This window comes from Citrus sinensis, chromosome 1 (assembly GCF_022201045.2).
Source record: "Citrus sinensis cultivar Valencia sweet orange chromosome 1, DVS_A1.0, whole genome shotgun sequence".
Taxonomy (NCBI): domain Eukaryota; kingdom Viridiplantae; phylum Streptophyta; class Magnoliopsida; order Sapindales; family Rutaceae; genus Citrus; species Citrus sinensis.
In genome coordinates, this window is record NC_068556.1 from 13,731,198 (window position 1) to 13,745,562 (window position 14,365).

General features: G+C 35.0%; 1 non-coding gene across 1 annotated transcript; it reads left to right on the top strand.

The window, feature by feature from the left end:
* Nucleotides 1-14,056: 14,056 nt before the first annotated feature.
* On the top strand, nucleotides 14,057-14,160 carry LOC127903835 (small nucleolar RNA R71). Its single transcript, XR_008056712.1, has one exon. It is a non-coding gene; the product is annotated as a small nucleolar RNA R71 (small nucleolar RNA).
* Nucleotides 14,161-14,365: the final 205 nt, after the last annotated feature.

A 14,365-nucleotide genomic window follows, 5' to 3' on the forward strand; every position in this document is an offset into this window, starting at 1 on the left:
CAAATGAAGCATACTCGAGACGCACTTCATCAAGCTCACTTTGAATGTATTCACATTTCCCTTTAAACTATCAAATGATGATCACATGTCATACTAAAGTAAACTATATATAGTTAAAGGTATTAAGTGAAGTAATCCTATAATGCATCTGCAAGAATGTGTACGTACATCATGGAGAAGTAAACTCGGGTCTGCAATTATGTCTTTTATAAACCTCAGCACATAGTATCCACACTCAGTACTCCTTGGTTAATTTGAGCATTATATCATCAACCAGATAATCATTAATACATAAGCATATGAATTCTTTCAAGTGATTAAATATTAACAAGTCATGATTGCTTACAAAAACTTTTGTGATATGTGGTTTCACCTCTTTTTTTACCAGCCATCGCAACATGCATTGAAATCTCACTACATTACAATACATGCAATTAGTAAATAAACATGATATATAAAATTATATTAGAAATACAATATCAACATACTTGGTAACTGTGTCCTTCATCACTGTCATCACCCAAATCGATGTTCATAGAATCCAAAAAAATGCTTGCTTTGTAGTTATATCAATTACAATTAACAACCAATGGAAACTATTACACAAAGAAATTGAAATTATGAATCAATTTTAGTAAATGATCATCAATAGAAAGTAAATAGAACTGTACCCAAGGTTATATGGCATGAAAATCATTTGCCCTTTGTTTGCTTTGTTCAACCGTTTGGCAATAAATTGTGCCCTTCTTACCCTTGTAGCAAAGGCATCCTTATCGTAGGCTAATGATACGAGTCCTTTGTGTATGAACCCAAATGGTCTGCCTACTATATCATTCGCCATGTGTGCATGCAACATCCTGATGCAATTAAGATGATGAAATAATGACAATATTGCCAATAAAAAATATCATTAAAAAAAGAAAATAGAGAAAGGAACCAAGAATTACTTAAAAATGAAAATAAACTAGTAATTATAATTTTGTAGACTTACGTGATAGATAGATGCATATGATTTGCTCCTAGCTCTTTCATCGAAATCAATGATTGACATTCATTGAGACCAATATGTGCTTTGGATGCTTGTATACCTCTTCATCCAACTGATAAGGTACGTAATAACTCATTTGAGGCAAGTTCTTTTCACAAAGATTTCTAAATATAACAAGCCCAGGAACTCGGTTCATATGCACAATATGATAATTTCTTATTTTTCTTTTTTACAGTGGCTTCTCTTGAGGCTTTTTCGGTGATGTCTTCTTCTTTGGACTACATGGTTTGTCTCTTGGACAATCAAGAGTCATTCTTGGTTTCTTGTGAGGCTTTATTAGTGATTCATTCTTCTTTCTTGGTGATTGCTTTTTCATTGGACTGCCTAGTTTGTCTTTAGGAAAATTAACAATCACTTGCTATTTTGGTGATTCTTTCTTCTTTCTTGGTGATTGCCTTTTTTTAAGACTTTCTAGTTTGTCTCTAGGACAATCAACAATCACTTGCTGCTTTGGTTATTCTTTTTTCTTCCCTAGTGATTGTCTTTTTTTTTTTTTGAACTTTCTGGTTTGTCTTTAAGACAATCAACAATCACTTGCTTCTTTGGTGACTCATTCCTCTTCTTTGGTGATTGCCTTTTCTTTGTCAGTGTTTCATGCTTCTTCTTTGCAGGTGATCCATTCCTTGTCATGTGTTAGAGTGCAATTTGTGCACTAATTTTGCATTGTTTACTTCTTTTAATATCGATGTTTTGCACTTAATAATAGTGATTTACTTGTGTTTTATTTCTGTAGGTGCAATTCTATTGATTGGTGCTAAAATTGAGCTTCAGGAGAACTTTGTTGATAAGGTGTGAGTGCGTGCTGTCAACTACGGACCTGTAGTTTTTAGTTTAACGTGTTTTATCTTTTTGATTATTTTTGTAATTCCGAATTTAATATTTAGATAATATTTTAGATATTAATATTTGATTTTAAATAGAACTCTAGAGGAGAAGAATGGAAGATAATTAAAGGGAGGAATATATTGTGAAAGAAAAAGAAAAGAAAAGAAACCCTAGATCTAAATTTTTCTCTTTTCTCTATGAAGAACTAAACCTATTATTCTGGTTGAAGGTTAATGAAGATTTGATTCATCACTAATGTGAGATCTTTTTTATACTTTAATTGTTTTATTATTTTTTGGGTATTTGTTTATTCTCTGAATTATTGTCATGATTATGTTTGTTAATTACATAATTAGCTACTATTTAATTATCAACTTAATCTATTGTCAATTAAAAGATTCATCGTATGAAGATTTTAATGTTTGTGACAAATAGCATAGCAGTGCGTTGTGTTATGAGAATAAACAATCTAATTTAAATGAACTATCGTATGTGTTTGTTGTATAGGATTTGGGTCTCTCTGGTTTTTTAAACTGTCAATTGATTAAATCCTATGATCATATCTAGGGTTGTCTATTGATTAGGGAAATAACCAACGGTCGTACCTTGGTTATTGACTAGTTAAGGAGAGATTGACTATTAGAGGGTCTCAGTAGCTATAACCGGTCTATTCATAAGTGTTGTGCAATTTTATTGAACTCGCAAGTGCACGAATCTATTGTAATATAGATCAATGGTGACGAGTGTCGATCCCACGAGGAGGTAGATTTTAATTGTGTGTAGAATTAATTTTGTAAATGGGTGATTGGATTTGTGGTGGAAATGATTTGGAATATGCTAAAACTTAAATTAAAATGGCGAGAATAAATTCTAAAATTGGAATTGAAATGGCGAGAATAAATTGAAGAGAATTCTATTGAAATGAAGCACTTGGGTATCTGGATCCGTATCAACATGCATCATGGGCTAAATAATCCTTATTAATGCCAATTAAATCATGAGGGGGGAATCCATACCTCATGAACCACGCTCTAATCAATATGGTGCTAAGGGCTTATCGTGCCAAATAATAATAACCTTGTACTAGGGGGCCAGTGAAACCAAGGCGGTACTAGACAAGATTAGTATTATTTGTCGACGAGAAATCAAAACATCCACAAAAATTAGAGGGGCAGAGAAAGTAAATTTACCAAATAAAGCCCACGACACATGTTGAGACTTCACCTTCAACCCAAGCTTGAAAGAAAATTAGCCACTCATAATTGAACTAGGGGCAAAATGGGAATTTATTAAAATACATATAAAATACAAGATGGAGAGGGAATTACAGAAAATGGATCCCAAAAATGGATTCAAATATATCAAATTAGGGGGGAGAGGCCCCCTTTTTATAGATACATGGAGTAAATCATGGCCATTGGATTAAAAACAGTTTGGACGCTCAGGATTGTGCCACGTCATCAGTCAACAGTACGCGATTTGACCATGCTGGTGAACAGTAACACGGTTTGACCTGGCTTTGAACAGTAACGCGGTTTGACCCGGCTTTGAACAGTAATATGGTTTGGTTGAAAATAATCATGTGTAATGCATGTACCGTATGCGCAAGTTTTGGTCCACTAATATGCTGCCACGTCACCATCAACAGTTCATAAGAATTTTAGACCAACAGGATCATGACACCTCATTAGCTAATGCCACATCATCGGTCAATGCCATGTCATCGATCCGTCTATGTGAACACTGTCGTGAACAGTAACGTAGACAGCATCGTACATGTGAACAGTGCCATTTTTCCTTTTATGCTCCTCCTAAGGTTTTCGACCGTCCTAAGTTCAAAAGTGATGTCCGTTTTGCCGTTTGATCTCTCATTTATTGTGAAATGACTATGATGCCTCTAAAATACATAAAATACTTAATTAAAATAAAACACACATAATTAAATTATAAGAACCTTAAATACATAAAAGTAAAGGTTGTTAGTAAGACTTGAAATGTAAAATGACGATTTTCTCCTTTATAAATATACATTTTCTAACACTCAACACACCCCCCCAACCAGCTTATTGCTAGTCCCTAGCAAATAAAGCGAAAACAAAATTCAAACACAATTTTTTTTTTAACAATCTTGTTTATTCAATCAGACTAATGATAGCAATCAAATAAAAGTATAAGCATTATCTCCAGTTTAAAGCAACATCACACCCACATCAACCATCCACATGAATCAGCCTAGTAGATTGTTATAGCTACTTTCAAGAATGACATGTCAAACCCCAAAACCTCACTGGAAGTAGTGACACTCTCACAAAGAAATTAAACCCAATAAAAATAGTCACTCCAATGAATGGTACTTGAGAGAGAAAATAATAAAGAAGTGATATCACATGCTCTCACTAAGATGAAAGAAAGATGTCCTCAGCTTAGAAATAATACGATCTCAAGTCAAACAAAAATGCTAGTCAACCCATTTTATTTATCTCTTTTTTTTATTATTATGCACCACTACATCTTTTTAGCTCATATAACTAGCTTCTACTTCAAACTATAGTTCTCTAAAATCAAGAAAGACTTTTATTAGGACGTAACGTAGGCTAGGGACATGGCTAACAAAGAAGGAAAATAGGGAAAATAAAGTGTATGTTTGAGAAAAATGCAGAGAAATTTTTTTTTTTTGGAAGTTGCAAGGTGGATTTCACCTATTATTGTTATTTTTGTTCTTTTGAAACAACAACCTTTATTTTATTTTATTTTTTTTTGGCATAACTTCACTGAACAAAATAATTATTTACATTTTCTCAAACATAAATAGGTGATGGAACTTATAAAACATTGGGTAATACTCCAAATCGGAGTGGGTCAAGATGATAAGTTGATAAAGAAAAGGTTTTTGTTTTTTTTTTAAAGGCTCAAAAGGGTTAACTATGGATATTTAATAAAAGGGATGGCTAGAAAGGCACAAACGGATCAAAGATGGTCTTTCCATCGTCTTTTAGGGCTCTAAATAATCATCCATATCTACTAGTTAGATGGGCCTCCTAATGTAGCAACACACATTTTTTTAATTTATTTTTTTATTTTACAATTTTGTTTTTAAGGTTAACTCAAAAGAAATCTAGAGATCGTATATAAAATAATAAACTGCTAAGCTGTATAAAGAATGGGCAAAGGGTTACTCTCCAAGAAAAATGATAGGCTCAAAAACTCACTTGGCACTTATTTATGACATGTTCATTCCTTCAAGCAACTCATATTTGTCTCCGACATCAACATGTAAAGTAGCAAACATAGACTAATATCACTTAAGACCAAAGATAATACAAATACTAAAATTTGAAATTAATTATGTCATCCAATGTTAAAACAAATAACACAATTTTTTTTTAAACAACATTCTACCCCCCAACCTATTCTAAACATGAAAGGAAAATATGCATGCAGAAATGTGAAAATGATGTAGAAAAATTAATTAGAAAAAGAAATTTTTTTTTTAATTAAGAAGATGCGTTTCTAGAGGCACTACACTCCGTATTCAGCCATCTTCGTCTTAAATATTTGAATATATTTATAAAGGAGAAATTAAAAAGAAAAAGAAAAATGAACATCAAAACTTAATAAAGAAAAAGAAAATGTCTAAATTTTTTTTTGAATTTTTTTTTTTCAAACGATGAAGATGCATTTCTAGAGTAACTACACTCTATATTCAGCCATCTTCAACACAAAAAGTTAGCAACAGTTAGTTTCTACAATAAAAAAATCAGTAAAAACTTAACCAAGATTCCACAATCGTCGACTATTCCCTCCCCCCAACCAGAATGAAACATTGTCCTCAATGTTTGAAAGGAAAGAAGTAAAGTTTAGAAGACATCACATGGGTGGTGTAACACAGAAGAAAATATTTACAAGCGGAGAGTTAAATCTAATTTGTACTTCTTACTGCGGTTACTATTACCATCATTATTTGGATGCTCCAACACAAAGGTCTAGGGGTCTGGCTCTGGTCTATAAGCTTGTAACAGATCAAGTAGCTCATTAGCAGTGTGAGCACAAAGAAAGAGTTTTTTCGCATTAGAGAGAATGAAATAGTTTTTTATTGCATGGTTAAGAAATGCGATAAAGCCATCATAAAAGTTATTGACATTTAACAAACCGATGGGTTTCTGGTGGATGTGCAGATGGGCCTAAGATGCTAGTGTGATAAGTGCCTCTAGTGTTGCAAGATCTCTTGGAAGGAAAATAAAAGCATCAGCATGATGAAGCATTTCAGTTATTCTTTCTTGCATACCTGAGACGACTAACTCTTCTCCAGTTGATGAGTCGGACAAATTGCCCAATGATTTTAGGACTCTTGGAATGATGCCTAACACTTGACTTCCTCTGACAAAAGCTGCTTCAGAGACCATTTTTGATAACCCTCGGTTACCTCCTCCATACACCAAGTGTAATTTTCTCTCTGCTATACTTCGACCAAGATCGATGGCTGCCTCAACGAACTCTTTATGTTTGCCATAGGTAAATCCAGAAAGCACACAAATGTTCTTGAATTGTCTATTTGGAGTAGCTGGCATTGTGATACTTCTCAAAAAAATAATTTGTGAGTGCTTGACAAAAAAAATCACATTTAAGAGTCTTGGTGACAGTGGGTCACAGTTGTGTATGAGATAATATGTCAGTGTCAAATAACGCGTAAAGCACGTGGCTCGCTAGTAAAAAAGTAAACAGTAAAAATGAAAAAGCAAACAGTAATAAGGAAAAAGAAAACAGTAATAAAATTATTAAAGACAATAATGCACACAATAAAACAATAGTGAAATAAAATAACAGTAAAGTGAAAGGATATTTACAGGTAGTTGCGACTGTGGCTCACATCTTCCTCTGGTTTTACGTCCAGAAACGGCTTGAATGCCCTCTATGGGTTGAGGATAGGCTTCCTATCCAGTTTTCTTATAAACTGGCAAACAGGGCCATTTATAGTCAGATTCCCGAGACTATATCGTGCATGCTCTTTCTGGAATAATGGCCATAACTGGAGAATCGCTCCTTGCACATATCCACTGGGATGCGTTTCAAGAGACAAAAGGATATCATCCAATGACTCCTTATTCAAGCCATCCCTAATGAATTGAATCTTATTTTCCCTGTTATCAGACATCATTCCTAAAGAACATGGATTTTTATCGCAACTCATTTTGGCACACTTATGACAAGCAACAGAAATTCTTCGAGCTCGTCATTTTCTTGCATAATTTCTTTTACCACAACCAGGCATGTATGCAATAAATTTTGGAGGTAACTCACTTGCCGATCATACTTTAGCCTCGATTAACCAACAGATGTCAACAGGTATGTTATTCCTCATGAGTAATCGCATGCGTTCGGACCGAGCTTTATAGATCGTAAGGAGGGAATTCTGAGGAAGTGAAGGGAATCGCTTGTGAGACTTCGCTAGAGTCTCGTTTCTGTCCATACCTTTGCTTCAGAATATCAGTTATTATGGGAAACTGAAGTAACTGACTTGATTGTTACGGAGTACCGTTATCCGCCACTTCACCGGGGTAACAAACTAAAGCACACAAATAGAAAAATAAATTAAAACATACAAAGAAAATTAAAATCATCCTCTTATTTGATTTACCTCAAGCTCCAACTGGATGTCGTAAACACTTCTCTCAATGTCTCTGAGTTGGCTTTCTAAACCCTCAACATAGGCTACTAACTCTGGTGGTTGTAGAGCCCAAATACGATGTGTTTTATAAAATTGAATCTACCTTATGAGATGAGTTTTGACACGTTGAAGTGGTTTAAGAATGTTCAGGAGGAACGGTCTAAGTATGGTACTCATGATTAAAAATGATAAGAGAAAACTTAATAGTTAAACAAACACACTTATGCAAAAATAATTTCAATTAGCAAAAGAATAATATAAAGAAAGAAAAAGAAAAAAAAATCAATTCAAATCTGATGGGTCACTCAAATTTATTTCAGCGTCTTCTTCATGTTGTTGGTACTCTAGATATGGCTTTAATCTTTGACCATTAACTTTAAACGTGACACCGTTCTTTGGGTCCTTAATTTCAATTGCCCCATGTGGAAAAACAGTATGTACAATAAATGGACCAGACCAACGAGAGCGTAACTTACCTAGGAATAGGTCTAAGCGAGAATTGAATAAAAGCACTTTCTGACCTGGAGTGAAAGATTATCTCATAATTTGCTTGTCATGGAAGATTTTCATTCGTTGCTTGTAAATCTTGGCATTTTCGTATGCGTCATTGCGAATTTCTTCAAGTTCTGCCAGTTGTAATCTTCTTTCTGAGCTGGCTTGCTGTAGGGTGACATCCCAATCGGGGTCTTGAAAGCCGTTCTATGTGCCCATAATGCATCATCAAGTCTTAATGACCAATCTTTTCTATCTGGCCTCACCGTCTTTTCTAATATGTGTTTTATTTCTCGATTAGAGATCTCAACTTGGCCACTGGTTTGCGGATGATATGGGATTGCCACTTTGTGATTGATTGAATACTTTGTCAAAAGAGTTTTGAATGCTTTGTTACAAAAATGGACACCACCATCACTGATTATTGCTCGAGGGAATCCAAAGCGTGAAACAATGTTACTTTTCAAAAATCCTATCACCACCTTGTGATCATTGGTTCTGCATGGAATTGTTTCTACCCATTTCGATACGTAGTCAACAGCAACCAATATGTATTGATGACCAAAAGAAGGGGGAAAGTGTCTCATGAAGTCGATACCCCATAGATAAAAAATCTCAACCACTAAAATTGGATTTAATGGCATTATGTTCCTTCATGTAATGCTCCCCATTCGTTGACACCTATCACATGAATAACAAAAAGTGTAAGCATCTCGAAATATAGTTGGCCAATAAAAACCACATTGTAAAACTTTAGTTGCTGTTTTCTTAGCACTGAAATGGCCTCCACAAGCTTGTTCATGGCAGAATGAAAGAATATTCTAAATTTCATTTTCTGGGACACATCGTCTAACAATTTAGTCTGCACAATACTTGAACAAATACAGGTCATCCCAAAAGAAATTTTTTATCTCTGTAAAGAATTTAGCCTTATCTTGCTTGGTCCAATGCTCTGGAAGTTTACCTGTAACAAGATAATTAACTATATCAGCATACCAAGGTAATACTTCCACACTCATTAATTGTTCATCTGGAAATGACTCATTCAATATTAATGACTCTGTAATTGTGTCAAAATGGAGACGAGAGAGGTGGTCCGCCACAACATTTTCTGTCCCTTTCTTATCTTTGAATCCCAAGTCAGATTCCTGCAAAAGTAACACCCAACGAATTAGTCTAGCTTTTGCATCTTTCTTTGTGAGAAGATATTTAAGAGCAGCATGATCCGTGAACACGATTATTTTACAACCAATGAGATAAGATCGAAATTTCTCTAATGCAAACACTACTGCTAGCATTTCTTTTTCAGTAGTTGAATAGTTCAACTGTGCATTATTCAATGTCATACTAGCATAGTAAATAACGTGGGGAATTCGATCAACTTTTTGTCCTAATACTGCACCTACTGCATAATCAGATGCATCACACATGAGCTCAAATGGTAAGCTCTAATTTGGGGGCTGAATGATGGGTGATGATGTCAACAACTGTTTTAACTTTTCAAATGCCACAAGACATGAATCATCAAAGACAAAAGGTACATCCTTAGCAAGTAAATTGCATAAGGGTCTAGAAATTTTGCTAAAATCTTTAATGAAACGTCTATAGAAACCAGCATGCCCAAGGAAAGATCTTACTTCTCTGACTATTTTGGGTGGAGGAAGATTAGAAATGAGATCTACCTTGGCTTTGTCAACCTCAATACATTTACTCGAAATGATGTGACCGAGAACAATACCTTGTTTTACCATAAAATGAAATTTCTCCCAATTTAAGACCAAGTTCTTCTCGATACATCTCTGCAGAATTAGTGTTAGATGTGTTAACATATATGTTTCCATAATATTGATTTTGATGATAACAAACAAGTTTAAGAATGATTAATCTTTTAAGCTCAAATTATTTAATATTCTTTTTAAATAAATCATTATTTTCACATTATAAATGTTTTATATTTAATGGAAAAATGATTTTATGAAATTGATTGTTTTTATTCTTTTTAAATAAATCATTATTTTCACATTATAAATGTTTTATATTTAATGGAAAAATGATTTTATGAAATTGATTGTTTTTATTCTTTTTAAACAAATCATTATTTTCACATTATAAATGTTTCATATTTAATGGAAAAATGATTTTATGAAATTGGTTGTTTTTCAAAGTTTATGGTTTAATTGAAAGAATTTTGAAAACTTTGAAATAAACAAGTATTGCTTGAAATCTTGGTAAAGGACTTATTTGAAAAGTGTAATAGCATTTTGGGGTATACCATAATTTCAGAAAGTTTTGGGATTAACAAAGCATTACTTAGAAATTCTGAAATTGGACCTATGTGCAAAGTTTCATAACGTTTTGGGCCGTAATACAGTTTTATAAAGTTTTGTGGTCAAACTGTAAATTTGGAAAATATTTTCACTGTAGCAATCACTGTAGCCAACGGCTAACCGTTTATTTAAAACGGCTAACCGATAATTTCCAGAAAGCATGTTCTGCAAAGTATTGTTAAAATGATGATTCTGGAAACTAACGGTGAACCGTTTACTGAAAACGGTTAACCGATTATTTCCAGATTGCTAACCTTGAACCGTTTAGTAAGAACGGTTAAACCAAATTTGTTTTGCAGGTCCCTGGAAATTAACGGCGAAAGGGTAAGCCTAAACGGCTAACCGTTTATTTGAAAATTGGCCCAACGGTAACTTTGACCGGCCTAAACGGTTAACCGTTAATGGTTAACGGCGAACCGTTTTCGAGCAGACAGTCTGTAACGGCTAGTTTTTCAGCTCCAACTATAAATAAGCTCAATCTAATTCAAACAAGCAGTATTCCAACAATCATCATTGAGCAAAATATAGAGAATACAACTTTCATTGAGCTTTAAATCTTTGTATTCATCTCATTCATTCACACATTGAGCTTTCACTTGTGATCAAATACATTGTGTGAGAGAGATTCATTTGTAATCCTTTTTGTAAAATCAAGTTAAAAGATTGTAAGTGTTGGGATACACTTGGGTTAAGAGATTGGGGATAATCTCTTGTTGTAAAGGTCCATTGACACCTTGGAAGTCAATTGTAAGCGTTTGAAGCCTTGGGAGGCTAGCTTAGTGAAATCCTCAAGCCCGGTGTGCTTGGAGGCGTGGACGTAGGCGGGGATTGCCGAACCACGTAAAAATCCTTGAGTTTGCTTTCTCTTCCCTTACTCATTTATTATTGTGCTTTTATTGAATTTATTGTTTTCAATTTGATTAAGGCAATAGATTAAATTGTTGAGCGAATTGCTTAGCTTAAATTTTAAAATTCCAATTCACCCCCCCTCTTGGGTTGCCTAGTTAGTATTTCAAGATGATGTAAACATTGATCAAACGAAACACCAAAGACAGAAAAGTCATCCATAAAGACTTCAAGGAATCGTTTAACCATATCAGAAAAAATGCATAACATGCATCGTTGAAATGTAGCAGGTGCATTACATAATCCAAATGACATTCTCCTATATGCAAATGTGCCAAAAGGGCAAGTGAAAGTGGTTTTCTCTTAATCTTTTGGTGCAATGGGGATCTGATTTTATCCTGAGTAGCCATCTAGAAAGCAATAAAATTCATGGCCTGCTAATCTATCAAGCATTTGATCAATAAATGGTAAAGGAAAATGGTCTTTACGTGTGACAGAATTCAATTTTCTATAATCAATGCATACACGTCATCTTGTAGTTACTCTAGTGGGTATCAATTCATTATCAGCATTGGTAACTATTGTGACTCTTGACTTTTTGGGGACGACTTGCACAGGATTGACCCATGAACTATCAGAAATGGGGTAAATGATACCTGCATCTAATAGCTTAAAGACTTCAGTTCTAACAACTTCTTTCATATTAGGATTTAACCGACGTTGCATTTCCCTAGTAGATTTAGCATTTTCATCAAGATGAATGTAATGCATGCAGTCTACTGGATTTATACCTTTTATGTCTGCTATGGTCCATCCTAATGCTCCTTTGTGCTCTTTTAAACCATCCAACAACTTACTTTTTTGTTCGTCATTTAGGGATGATGAGATGATTACCGGTAGAGTACTTTCTTCTCCCAAAAATGCATATTCCAATGTGTTGGGCAATGGTTTGAGCTCAAGTTTTGGTGGTGATTCTGATGATGGGATGAGTTTCTTCTCTGATGGTGCTAGTTGTTCAACTCTTGACTTCTATTTATTAGTGTCCATGGATGGTGTTGAGTCAAGTAGGGCGTTGACCTCATCGATTGATCTGTCAATATCAAAATCCAAAGTGAGTTAAACATGTTTGTAAAGGATCATCACTAAGGTTTGAAAGAAAAGTGTCATCAACTATTGTTTCTATTAAATCCACATCAACAATTCCATCATCTGCATTGTGAGGTTGTTTGGCAATGTTGAAGATGTTCAGCTCCATAGTTATGTTGCCGAAGGACAACTGCATATTTCCAGTCCTGCATTGAATGTGAGCATCTGCAGTTGCCAAGAAAGGTCGGTATAGAATAATGGGGATGTACTTCCTTGAATCTTGTATTGGTTGAGTGTCAATTATAATGAAATCAACAGGAAAATAAAACTTATCTACCTGGATAAGCACGTCCTCCACAATACCACGAGGTATTTTTGTGAACCGATCTGCAAGCTGTAACATCACTGGAGTTAGGTGTAATTCTCCAAGTCCAAGTTTTAAAAATACTGAGTAAGGCAACAGATTTACACTAGCTCCTAAATCCAACAAAGCATTCTCAATTGTGTGGTTCCCTATGCTACATGAGATAGTGGGGGAGCCTGGGTCTTTGCATTTTAGAGGGATTTTATGTTGGAGTATAGAACTAATGTTTTCTGTTAAAAATGCCTTCTTTTGAACATGAATGTTTCTCTTTTTAGTACAAAGGCCTTTAAGAAACTTGGCATAAGATGGAACTTGTTTAATAGCATCAAGTAAAGGGATGTTAAAACTTACCTGTTTGAAGATTTCAAGAATCTCACTTGTGGATTTTTCCTTTTTTCCTTTAGCTAACCTCTGAGGAAATGGAGCTTTAGGAACGTATTCTCGTGGGTCGGTTTCTTCTTTCTCATCCGGTGATGAGTCCTCAACATTCATAGGTACAATTTGATTTTCTTTTGTCACGGGCATTTCCACTTTGTTGTCGACTTCTTTTCCTTTTCGCAAGGTCATGACTGTTTTGACCTCTCCATGCTGCTGTGGTGAACTGGTACTTGCTTCATTTACTCCTTTAGGATTAGGCACTGGTTTACTTGGAAACTTGCCTTTCTCAACAGTCATTGCCAAGGTCTGAACTGAAGAAGCAAGTTGTCCCACCATCTTCTCGAGGCTTGAAACTAATTGAGCTTGTGAGTTGAAGCCTGCTCTCAACCTATTTCGTAGTCCATCAATGGTGCGGTTCTGTTGCTCAATCGTGGAGTGAGTAACATTCTTGAAATTCTGGAATGCATCATCCCATGGTCTAGGTTGAGAGTGGTTCTGGTTCTGATTGTATGGTATGAATGGTGGCTGAGAGGCTTGAGGAATTTGAGGAATTGGTGGAGCTGGAGCTGCTGGTCCATTCTGTTGGAATCCTTGAGACCATGAAAAATTGGGGTGGTCTCTCCATCCAGGGTTATATGTGTTGGGAGTATGGGTTGTAATTCGATGGTTTTCTAATTACACCTATGGCATTGGCTTGATCTGAGTATGAGTCATGGTCATGTGGTTCTGTTGATTTAGCAGTCGATAGCGATGCTATTTGTCGAGCAAGACCTTCAACCATCTCCTTGACTTCTTTGATTCCTGAAGTTGACTCTCCAATGTGAACCTCATTCACTCCTTTAATTCTTCTAGTATTCCTGAGTGATCGACTCCGTTGTTGGGAATTATCCGCTTGTCGCTGGAAGAATTCCCAAATTTCTGATGCACTTTTTGACATTAGCTCTCCTCCACTTGTTGCCATTAGCCATTCTTGCACATTTGGTAGTAATCCCTCCAAAAAGTATTGGCATTGGTGCCATTTCTCGTACCCATGATGTGGACACTTCAAGAGTAGCCCATTGAATCGCTCCCATGTTTCGAAAAATTGCTCGTCTTCTCTCTGTGTAAACTCTGAAATTTCCCTGCGAATAGCATTGGTTTTATGCACTGGGAAATATTTATTCAAAAATTTAGTTACCATTTATTCCCATGATGCAATGCTAGTAGCAGGCAATGTATTTAGCCATGAACGAGCTCTATCCTTTAAATAAAATGGGAAAAGTCTAAGTTTTACATCATCGTCTGAAAAATTCTCATATTTAAATGTTTGACAAATAGCATGAAAATCATTCAGA